Here is a 12324-nt window from a genome sequence, read left to right as displayed (position 1 = left end):
AACAGTCACCCTTCTTAGGCACAGGCTGTACAAAGGCATACTTCCAGCAGGAAGGAAAGATAGATGTTAATAGGCAGAGACGAAAGAGTTTGACCAGGCAGGGTGTCAGCACAGAAGCACAGTTTCTAAGGACAATAGGAGGCACTCCATCAGGTCCATAAGCCTTCTGAGAGTTGAGGCCAGAGAAGACATAGAAAACATAATTTGGAAGAATCTTAATAACAGGCATAAAGGAGTAAGACGGGGGATAAGTAGGAGGAATATGCCCAAAATCGTCCGGGGTGGAGTTCTTACAGAAAGTTAGAGGAAAGAGTTCAGCTTCAGAAACAGATGAGACGGCAATGCTGCCGTCAGGGTTAAGGAGAGGAGGGAAAGAGGAAGAAGTGAAATTGGAGGAGATATTTTTGGCTAGATGCCATAAGTCACGGGAAGAATTAGAAGAAGCAAGGTGTTGACATTTTCTATTAATGAAAGAAGTTTTGGTTAGTCGGAGAATAGATTTGGCACGATTCCGGGCTGAAATGTAAAGATCAAAGTTAGACGGAGTTCGAAGGCTCTGGAACCTTTTGTGAGCTGCTTCTCTATCTTTAATAGCACGAGAACAAGCATGATTAAACAAAGGCTTTTTAGCATGAGGAGTAGAGAAAGTACGTGGAATGTATGCCTCCATTCCAGAGACAATCACCTCTGTGATGCGCTGAGCACACACAGAGGGGTATCTCTCCTGGAATCAGTAATCATTCCACGGGAAATCGGACAAGTACATCCTCAGGTCGTCCCACCGAGCTGAAGCAAAATGCCAGACGCATCGCCTCTTCGGTGGGTCCAGAGGATGTACAGGAGCGATAGGACAGGATTGTAGTGACCCTCTAAATCTCTCCGTTTCCTCTACATTCATCTCTTTAGTCTGCCCTTTGACTCACCACGTTCTCTTTCTCTTCCGCCTTATATTACACACACACCTATCTCATCCTCCATATTTCATCGAGTCGTGGGTCACTACATCATAAACATGTACCAAATCATCACGTATATTATAACAAACTCACCAACATAGATAATAACACCAAATCATCAACCGTGTATATAATAATGTATATCAACCTCTGTAAATATTATTTACCATATGTAAAAACATTCATATGCCCAAAAATAAAATTCCTCTCCAATGGAGTCATCACTGGTTATTAGATGTGTCTTTTAACCTACAAGGCGGCTTTAACGGACCCAAACGGCGTTGTACCAGCTACAACGTATGCTGCCTCGAAAACACACAAACAGAAATGTTTGGTTTTCGCTGTAGCGGCCTAGGCTGCCGCTACAATTGGTGACCTCCGGACCTAAGTTACGAGGTAAACCTCGGGTATTTGCTGCTGTCGCTGCTGGCCATGCTTCGTCCGTCCCGTCGCGGCCCAAGCTACCGCCCCCGGAGGATCCATCGGCCCGCAGCAGGTCGCGCTCCGCCTCCGGCCTCTCCAACGTGATCCGAGGCTCTCCCGCCGCCGGCAAGTTCGAGCCCTCGCCCGCGCCACCTTGCCTCGGCCCATCCGAAGACTCGCCAGCAGCCCAGCCCCCTCCACGCAGGTGTCGCCCTACTCGCCGTGGTACCTCGCCACTCCCTGCCCTGGGCTGCCCAGCCCCAGCCAGCCATTCCAACGCCGCCCCTATGCTGTCTAACCTTCGCCGCGGTACCTCGCCCCGCCCGCTTCTACGAGTGACTCCTCAGGCTTCAGCTAGTCTGACCGCCGCCTCGCACCCACGGCTGCCTGCCTTCTTCGCCAGCCCGACATACCAGTCACTCGCCGCCTCACCAGCCTCCTGCCGCTGTGATCGCCGGCTTCCTTGCCGTCGCCTACCTACCTCCACGGCATCGCCTTCACCACTGCTGTTCCTGCAACGGCCCTCCTGCCGCCGTGGCCTCTGGCAACCGCCAGCGCCTCCTCTTGACCCGCGGAATGTGTAGTGACGCTGAAGACAGTCCAGGTATGCTTGTTCAGTGACGCCCTGGCATGACAAGCCAGCACCAGTGCAGTGACGTCCGCGGCTTAACCGCCTGAGCGAGTGAATGTGTTAGTGACGCCCCTCCCGGCAGTGCTCCCCGTCGGTAGTCAGTGCTTCCCCGACGTAGTTACCGCTTAGTGCTGTGCTCCGTTACACCTCCGGGATGCCTGACGCGACTCTCGGCCTCCAGCCGCCGCGGCCCCTGGCTACACTGCCAGCGCCTCTACACGCGGTCATGGCCTCCACGTCCGACACCGACCCTGCCCTAACGTGCCCCTTCAAGGTGTCCGACGACGACGCTGCGCAGGACGTGGCCAGCCTCAATGCCCCCACCGTCGCCAGCGACAGTCTGACCCACCAGCTCACGGCTCTTATCGCCAAGCTACGAACAGAGGTCAGTACGCTCAGGGAGGACATCAGGAGCCAACGACGCCAGTCCTCGTCACCACACAGCCACTCCTCGTCACCGCACAGCCACTCCTCGTCACCGCACAGCCACTCCTCGTCGCCACACCACCACTCCTCGTCACCGCACCACCACTCCTCGTCACCCCGCCGCCACTCCACCTCCAGTAGTAGCCCCTCACATAGCTCCGGCGTCTGCTACTACCACAGGAGGTTCGGCAAGGATGCCAGGCAGTGCACATCTCCCTGCGGCTTCCAGGGTTCGTCACAACAGCCCCGGCGTGGACTAACAGCTCACAGCGTCCGCCAACACACCTCGAAGCTGTTCCACATCTTCGATCCACTCTCCCGCACCAACTTCCTCATCGACACTGGAGCCGAAGTCAGCGTCCTCCCCGCCACACCAAGCCAGAGGTCATTACCAACCACTGCTCGCCTCTACGCAGCTAACGGCACAGGGATCCCTGTTTTCAAGAAACAGACGCTCCAGCTCAACCTCAACCTTCGCAGGTCGTTCGAGTGGACCTTCTACGTGGCAACAGTTTCACAACCTATCCTGGGCGCTGATTTCCTGTCTCACTACAATCTCCTAATCGACCTCAAGAGTCGAAAGCTCCTGGATCCACTGACATCCATCTCAACCAGGACCAGAGCAGCAGCAGGCGAAAGCACCCACATCTCCATCATCGGCGCAGGCAACCGGTTCGCGTCTCTCCTCAAGTCTTTCCCGACGCTGACACAGCCACACACAGCGAACAAGCCTGTGAAGCACCACGTCACGCACCACATCGAGACGACCGGACCACCAGCATACGCCAAGGCTCGCCGCTTAGCTCCAGAACACTACCAACAAGCCAAGGCCGAGTTCGAGTCGCTGATGCGCCCCAGCTCAAGCAACTGGTCGTCTGCCCTCCACGTCGTGCCCAAGAAGAACGGTGACATACGCCCATGCGGCGACTACAGAGCCCTCAACTCGCGCACCGTCATGGATCGCTATCCGGTGCCGAATATTCAGGAGTTCTCCTCACAGCTTGCTGGCTCCACCATCTTCTCCAGGATCGACCTCATCAAAGCCTTCCACCAGATCCCAGTCAACCCAGCAGACATCCCGAAGACAGCCATCGTTACACCTTTCGGCTTGTACGAGTACGTACGGATGCCCTTTGGACTCAAGAACTCTGCCCAAACCTTCCAGAGGTTTATGGACGAAGTGCTGCGAGGACTGACTTTCTGCTTCGCCTACATCGACGACGTCCTCATCGCCAGTCCTGACGCCGACACACACCGCCAACACCTAGAGCAAGTTTTCGCCCGTCTCCAGGACTACGGCATCCAGATAAGCCTTGACAAGTCAGAGTTTGGTGTTACCTCCGTCGACTTCCTCGGCCACACCGTCTCTCCTTCAGGCATCACTCCCATCTCTTCCCGCTGCGACGCCATTCAACAGTTCCCGAAGCCGACAACTCAGCGCCAGCTCAAGCAGTTTCTCGGGATGATCAACTACTACAACCGCTTCATTCCACACTGCGCGCTCATCTTCCAACCACTCTACTCCATGATCAAGCCCTGCAAGAGAGGCCAGTCCGTCACACTCGCCTGGACTCCCGAAGCTGACGTCGCCTTTCTCAAAGCCAAGGAGGCACTGAAGGCTGTTACCACACTCAGCTTCCCTACTCCAGACGCCACTACTTCAATCTCCACGGACGCCTCAGACACCGGCGTTGGTGGAGTCTTGCAGCAGCACGTAAACGGAGCCTGGAGACCCATTGCATTCTTCTCACAGAAACTCAACAACGCCGAGAAGTACAGCGCCTTCGACAGAGAACTTCTCGCCATCTACAAGGCTGTCAAGCGCTTCAGATACTTCGTCGAAGGCCGGAAATTTCACATATACACCGACCACAAGCCTCTTGCCACAACCTTCATCAACAACAAGTCCACCTACTCTCCCAGGCAGCTGCGCTACATCGACTTCATCTCTCAGTTCACGACAGACATCCGGTACGTCAAAGGCGAAGACAACATCCCCGCCGACGCTCTCTCCCGTAACATCTCTGCAACATCCTCCTCCCTCATCGATTATGCCGCCATTGCTGCAGACCAAGTCGACGACGCCGAGCTGCAGCAATTGAGGGATAACCCCGCTTTGTCGATGAGGCGAGTCGAGTTCCCCGGGACCAACGTGCACCTGTACGCTGACGCATCTACCGCCACCATCCGGCCCTACCTGCCGAAGAACCACCGGTACCCACTCTTCCGCCAGCTGCACGACCTCTCTCACCCCGGGATCCGAGCGTCACAACGGATGATGTCCTCGCGCTTCATATGGACGGGGATCAACAAGGACGTCAGAGACTGGACCCGCACCTGCGTCCAGTGCCAGGCTTCCAAGGTGACGCGCCACACCGTCTCGCCTCCAGCAGCGTTCACGCCCCGATCCTCCAGACTCGAACACGTCCACGTCGACCTCGTCGGCCCACTTCCACACTCCAACGGCTACAAGTACCTCCTCACCTGTGTTGACAGGTTCACACGCTGGCCCGAAGCTGTCCCGGTCGAAGATATAACAACGGACACCATCGCCACAGCCTTCGTCAACACCTGGGTGTCGCGCTTCGGTACGCCTCTCAGCCTCACATCCGACCGTGGAAGCCAGTTCGAGTCGAGCCTTTGGGACAAGGTCATGTCCATCCTGGGGATTAAGCGGATCAGAACCGCCAGCTACCATCCTCAGTCAAATGGCCTTGTCGAGCGCTTCCACCGCCAACTCAAGGCCTCGCTGGCAGCAACAGTTCAGGACCGCAGCGACTGGACTACGACTCTGCCTCTAGCCCTCCTCGGCATACGGACGTCCCTCAAAGAAGACTTTGGCCACTCCTCTGCAGAGCTCCTGTACGGCACCACTCTCCGCCTTCCAGGAGAGGTTCTCTCGCCCACTCCCGGCCCTCCCTGCGACATACAGGACTACGCCAGGAACCTCAAGAACGCCATGCAGAGACTCCAACCAGTGCCGCCACGTACATCACCCTCCAAGACGTTCGTGAGCCAGTACCTCGACACCTGCACACACGTGTTCGTACGGGTGGACGCCGTAAAGTAGCCCCTACAACAGCCATATGATGGCCCGTTCGCTGTCACCAGGAGGACGCGGAAGAACGTCACCATTGACCGCCACGGCAAATCCGATGTCATCGCCATCGACCGGGTCAAGCCCGCGTACCTCCTGCAGCCAGATCCTTCACCCACCAACACCGTGTCAGTGTCCCCCAGTCCAGTGATTACATACAAACTTCAGTCCCACAAGAAAAAATACGTAACGTTCCTCCTACCTCGTCACTAGGGGGGGGAGTTATGTAGTGACCCTCTAAATCTCTCCGTTTTCTCTACATTCATCTCTTTAGTCTGCCCTTTGACTCACCACGTTCTCTTTCTCTTCCGCCTTCTATTACACACACACCTATCTCATCCTCCATATTTCATCGAGTCGTGGGTCACTACATCATAAACATGTACCAAATCATCACGGATATTATAACAAACTCACCAACATAGATAATAACACCAAATCATCAACCGTGTATATACTAATGTATATCAACCTCTGTAAATATTATTTACCATATGTAAAAACATTCATATGCCCAAAAATTAAATTCCTCTCCAATGGAGTCATCACTGGTTATTAGTTGTGTCTTTTAACCTACAAGGCGGCTTTAACGGACCCAAACGGCGTTGTACCAGCTACAACGTATGCTGCCTCGAAAACACACAAACAGAAATGTTTGGTTTTCGCTGTAGCGGCCTAGGCTGCCGCTACAGGATACAGAAATAAGGTTATGATCGGAGGAGCCCAACGGAGTTTGACAGAGTAAGCAGAAGGATTAGAGGTAAGAAAGAGGTCTAGAATGTTGGGCCTGTCTCCAAAACGGTCGGGGATACGTGTAGGGAGCTGAACCAATTGCTCTAGATCGTTGAGGAGAGCTAAGTTGTAGGTTTGTTCACCAGGGTGGTCAGTGAAAGAGGATGAAAGCCAAAGCTGGTGGTGAACATTAAAATCCCCCAAGATGGAGATTTCAGCGAAGGGAGAGTGGGTTAAGATGTGCTCTACTTTAGAGTTCAAATAGTCAAAGAATTTTACATAGTCAGTAGAGTTAGGTGAGAGATAAACAGCACAAATGCATTTAGTGATAGAATGACAATGAAGTCTTAGCCAGCTGGTGGAAAATTCAGAAGAGTCAAGGTCGTGGGCACGAGAACAAGTGATGTCGTTGCGTACGTAGACGTAAAATCCAGCTTTGGATTGAAATTCAGAATAGAGATAGTAGGAGGGAACAGAATAGAGATTGCTGTCAGTAGCTTCAGAAACCTGTGTTTCGGTGAAGAAGAGGTGAGGTTTATAGGAGGAGAGATGGTGTTCCACAGAATGAAAATTAGAACGAAGACCGCGAATGTTGCAGAAATTTATAAGAAAAAGGCTCGAGGAGGTATCAAGACACCTCTCAGATCGGCAGCCAAAAGGGGAGTCCTCCCTGGGGGAATTTATGAGCCCCCAGGCGGGGACTCCGAGGCGTGGTTATTGAATGCCATTTTGAATTTAGAATTTTGGGAAAAGGTGTGTGTGTTGTGTGAATGTAGTGTGGTGTAGAAAGAGAGATGATCTGTCTTTAGAGAGCATGCTGAACTACTCTCTGGTGTAGATGATACAATAGGGAAACGGTTAGTGAGGTAATGGGAAGGGTCTTTGGAGGGCTTCAGCACCCTCCTCACTTCCCATATATACCTCACCGGGAGTGGCTTGCGCCCATTCGGTAGGTGTCTTCCTACCTACTCCAGCAATGTTTAGTATGCGATGTTTTGTATTTTTTCCTGAATTGTAACATTCTTACGCTTCTTAGGTATAGTCATTCATTTTATTTTCTCCTGTCTTTTGTGTGTTTTATTGCACAGTGGAAAAGGTAGTTTTATCGTGCTAAGTACTCAGTCATTTTTCTTTACCCTCTTTTCATGCATTTTAGAAGCATCTGGGGCGAGTGAGCACCCACTTAGCGGTGAATGATCATTACCTTTAGTTCAGTTCAGCGGTAATACTTTACTTTTTACCATATTCCTCCTCATGAAGCTTCATTTTACTAATGCCTCTTTTTAAATGGCAGGACAACCTAACCCGGAGTTCAAAGCTTTGACCGAGGAATATCAGAAGTTGGTAAAGGACTCGGAAGATGACGGTTACCGTAACCTAAGGAGCGGTACAAGTCATAAGAGGGTTCCTACTCCTCCTCCTTCTCCTTCCCACCTGCATGATAACCAAGGTAACTTAAATAACCAACAACCCACAATGGCTACTAATACCCTTAAACTTCTGCCGCTTACGGCATCAGTCAGAGCCTTCGCAGGCAATGAAGCGGATTACGCTGCTAGGGACTTCATCTTTCAATGCGAGGATGTTATGAAAAATAAATTTGTGCCAGAACCGGGAGATAAGATCTCCTTCATTAGGTCCCGATTAAAGCCAGGAACAGAAGCTTCAGCTCTCATGTACACCAGCACGTTCATGGATCCGCAACAAACCAAAGATTACGACCAGTTTCGGTCACATTTTCTGGAATCATTTGGAAAGGATGTTGAACACAGCCTCGTCACGGGCGTAAATGTAGTGTGACCACTTTGATTTCAATTGCGGAGAGTAAAGGTCTTTTTGCCGGGCAAGTGGACGCCTATCGGTTGTCTACTGATTTGGGCTGACAAGTTGCACGATTTCGTCCTTAAACTCAAGACCAAAATTGAGGAGAAAGGCTGTAGCTGTGTAGAACAGAAGAATGCTAATAGTAGCGTGTCCTCATCGGTGGTGGCATCCGCCACCGAAAAGCCTAAACGCCACTGTTCTTATTGTCAGCGAGACGATCATACGGTTGACTATTGTATAATACGTCAGCGGGATCGCAGGACAAAGACGGAAAGGGGAGGCTCGCAGATGTGAGGCAGGTCCGCTTCTCAGAAGACTCCGGCCGCTTCAAAAAGTCGTGCCGAGTGCTACAACACTGGCAAGTCCTGTTTTATCCACGGTACTGGTAGCCACACCACAGAGGAGTGCTTCTCTGTGATAAAGTTGAAGAAAGAGTGAACAGGAAAGTTCTAAAGGGGTCGGGGAAGCCGAGCGCCCCCCAAAAACGACCCAGGGTAGCAACCCGGGCGCCAAAGGGAATTGAGACTGCAGTGTAGACTGACAATTGAAGCTTGTTTGAATCTGTTGTGGCCGCGTACAGTCAGTCTGATATTATGGCACTTAAAGTAAAGTTGGGTCCGCTGCAAGCGTCCTTTGTGGTCGACACCGGCGCTGCGGTTGTCAGAAGAGACGTACATAGCTTTAAAACGCGCGTCGCGGGGGGGCCGCTACTAGCTACGACCCTCTGATCTAAGCCTTTGCGGTGTCACCACCGACAGGCTTCACATCCTTGGGGTTGTGTGTTTGCCAGTGAGTTTGGGAAGAAACATCTATCTAGCATGATCTAGCATTGCTGAAACCGACAGCTTAATTAATAGGGGATATGTTACTAGATTACAGGTTTACTTTATCCTACTCTTAGCGTATCCTATGCATCATCAAATATTGTATGCAGAGAAAATAAAGCAGTTACCAAATGACTAGCAAATTAGACTGAAAATAAAAGGGTACGACAAGTACATATCAATTTTGATTACACATAGTATCAAAAAATCAAAAAAAGTTCAATAATTAAGATCAGATATGTAAAAGTGAATTGCTGCTCAAAAACTAAATACATGGAATTCACAGTATATACAGTACATTGAGTAAAATTATATTAAAAAAGTAAATAAACCAATAAACATTACGTTTCAATGAATATCGTTCATATAAATTCTTGCTGGAAGACTCCGATTATTGAAAAAAAAACATCAACCTACTTGTGAACACTATAACCAGTAGTTCTTAATATCAGTATTTCATGCTCTTTAATTCAATTGGGGTAAATATTTTCTATTACCACTTTTGCTTTTGGAGTTTTATTCTTCCACTTGATAGACTAAGTGCATTTCAATGTTTTGATGTCTCATTTGTTGTGAAAATGATAATAACCATAATAATTTTATGACCATGACAATTGGGGAGATTGTATTACTCACGCGCCGATATATCGTTTCCTACTCAACCAACTGCTCTTCTGTTGCTATGCGTTACGTTACATACTGAGTTTATAATTTTTAATACCCTTCAAACCTTCCGAAAAAACATCGGAAGGGGTGTAGAGATCAAAACGACGGCAAATCTTTTCTCTAGTCGCGTGTTATCTTCTCGTATTTTTTTTCCATTGACATGAGCTCTTTAGTGTTGGGAAGCATCATTTGTTGTGGAAATGAATACTAGCCTTCATATGACCACGTCAACGGGGTCAAGATTGGTGATGACTCAGTATACAAAAAAAAAAGGCTTGAAACTTATCAAATGGAAGGAAAAAAAATAGTAATAAAAGAAAAATACCAAACTAACTGTGAAAATAGACATGAACTGATGAAATGGGTGTGACCATGATGTCTCAAAAGGACTTAACTAAAAAACGTACCTAACATAAACTATCCATGGTAGCTATTTGTCATGGTTATATTATGGTTAATATTCATTTGCGCAACAAATGAATGTAAAAACACTCCCCCCAAAATAGGGAGCAGCAATAAAGGAAATAAAAACCGCATACCACAACTATTAGCAGAACTAATGTTAGCATTACCTTTTCATGAAATCATACCCATCTTCCCTTCCCACTAATCCGTCCCCATTGTCTGAAAATACTTCTAGGTCATTTGACACTTCACTACTGAGGCTTTCTTCACTGCTTCTCGTGGGTTTTACAGCAATGGTGTGAGCACAAGAAAATGTGGGAACATATACTGTTGGTCGGGTCTTGGGTGTTAGGTACACTATACTTTGTTCTTCGATGCCAGGGGACGTTCCCTCGCGCCGGTTACTGTCCCTTCAACCGCTGTGGGATCGATGTTCAAATGCAAACCATCCCTGCCGACTACTTTGGAAGGTTTCGGGATTTAAAGATTGGTCTTTAAGCATTCGTTCATTTGCTAATCGTTTTCCAAGTTTTTTTTTCTGAGATACGAAACTTGTCACCACATGATGCAATGAGGTTTCAGAACATGTGATGAAACAATCTGTCTCAGCCGAGGGTAGTGGTCCTAAATAAGTAGACTATTTAAGCTTTTTGGTTTATTTATGTATGGCCAACGAAACATCATAGGATTAAATCAGAGCATGTGCTTATCTTCGTATATATTCATTCACACAAACGCACACACACCTCCGTATATACGAAGGTTTATGACATTCGAACCAACCAACCCGTCAAAATAAGGGAAAGAGGGAGGGAGGGAGAATGGCTGGCGTGCGGTCTTGAAATCTCTGACCACGACGCCCGTGAGTGGAAGGGGAAGGGAAAAAAAACGTGATCCCACTCACGCCCACGCCCGCGATCCCGCTCACGCCCACGCCCGCGCTCCCTCCTCCCCCCCCCCCCCCGCTCGCATTTATCGGTCACTTTTTTTTTTAACACACAACGTACGTAACCATGGAAATCTATATATCCCTACCCTCTACCCTCTAAACCCCTACCACCCACCTCCCCAACCACTACACCCCAAGCCAACCCCCAACACCCCCTATCCCACCCCACAACCCACCGCGCGGGGCTCGTGGTGCGTCCGTACGTACGTACGTACGTTCCCAGCCAGTCCCTGACTGGCATGTTTGTATGCTACTGCCTTTGGTACTAAGTGCCTTCGCAGGATCATGGGGTATCGCTGGAACGACTTTGTCGAAGCAGCGACTACTCTGAAACTGAATCGAGGCGTGTTACCTAACCCTACAAGTTCCGAGGGTGGCCACAAATGGCCACCCCTCGGGCACTTTTATCAAAACGATACATATATATATATATATATATATATATATATATATATATATATATATATATATATATATATATATATATATATATATATATATATATATATATATATATATATATATATATATATATATATATATATATATATATATATATATATATATATATATATATATATATATATATATATATATATATATATATATATATATATATATATATATATATATATATATATATATATATATATATATATATATATATATATATATATATATATATATATATATATATATATATATATGTTGTATACTGCATGTTTTGCATTTTTTTGTTAATAAGGCTTTAGCTGATACACTAAACAGACCAACAAACAAACTGGCTGTGGTAAGTATAATGAACGAAACCTATAGGTTATATCCGTCGCTGGTAGCGTGATTTCTAGGTGCGTTCTAGCGTTCTACTATCCATATCAGACCCTATGACATACCGTTTTTCGCAAATATCTTTCAAACGAAGACTCGGATAAGCATGGGACTTTGGCACAGATTGTTTCACACACTCCGCTAATTTTTGACGCTATTGAGCAATGCCAGATGCGGTTAATTATGGCGTTTACTCATGACTGTGATGGCAAAACCTGCGTGAGCCACTTACACATTCGAACAAGTGAGGCGTGACGTATTTGTGACATGTATCCACCACCTACCTCCACCCCTGGCTTCCCCTTCTCCCATCCCTCCCTATCCCTCCCTCCTCCTTCTCCCCCGCCCTCTTTCTCCCCCATACCTCCCCCTTCACCCTCTCTCTCTCTCTCTCTCTCTCTCTCTCTCTCTCTCTCTCTCTCTCTCTCTCTCTCACAAACACTTGTGCTGTACACGAGATATGAATCCATGCACACGTATGACTTGAATTAATGGCAGATAAATATAAATTATATCCCGTCTGCATCAGCATCAACAGTGATGACGACGAGGATGACCTGTTT

Source organism: Eriocheir sinensis, chromosome 19, assembly GCF_024679095.1.
Source record: "Eriocheir sinensis breed Jianghai 21 chromosome 19, ASM2467909v1, whole genome shotgun sequence".
Taxonomy (NCBI): Eukaryota; Metazoa; Arthropoda; class Malacostraca; order Decapoda; family Varunidae; genus Eriocheir; species Eriocheir sinensis.
The sequence above is the reverse complement of the archived record's forward strand: the minus strand, read 5'-3'. Positions refer to the sequence as shown.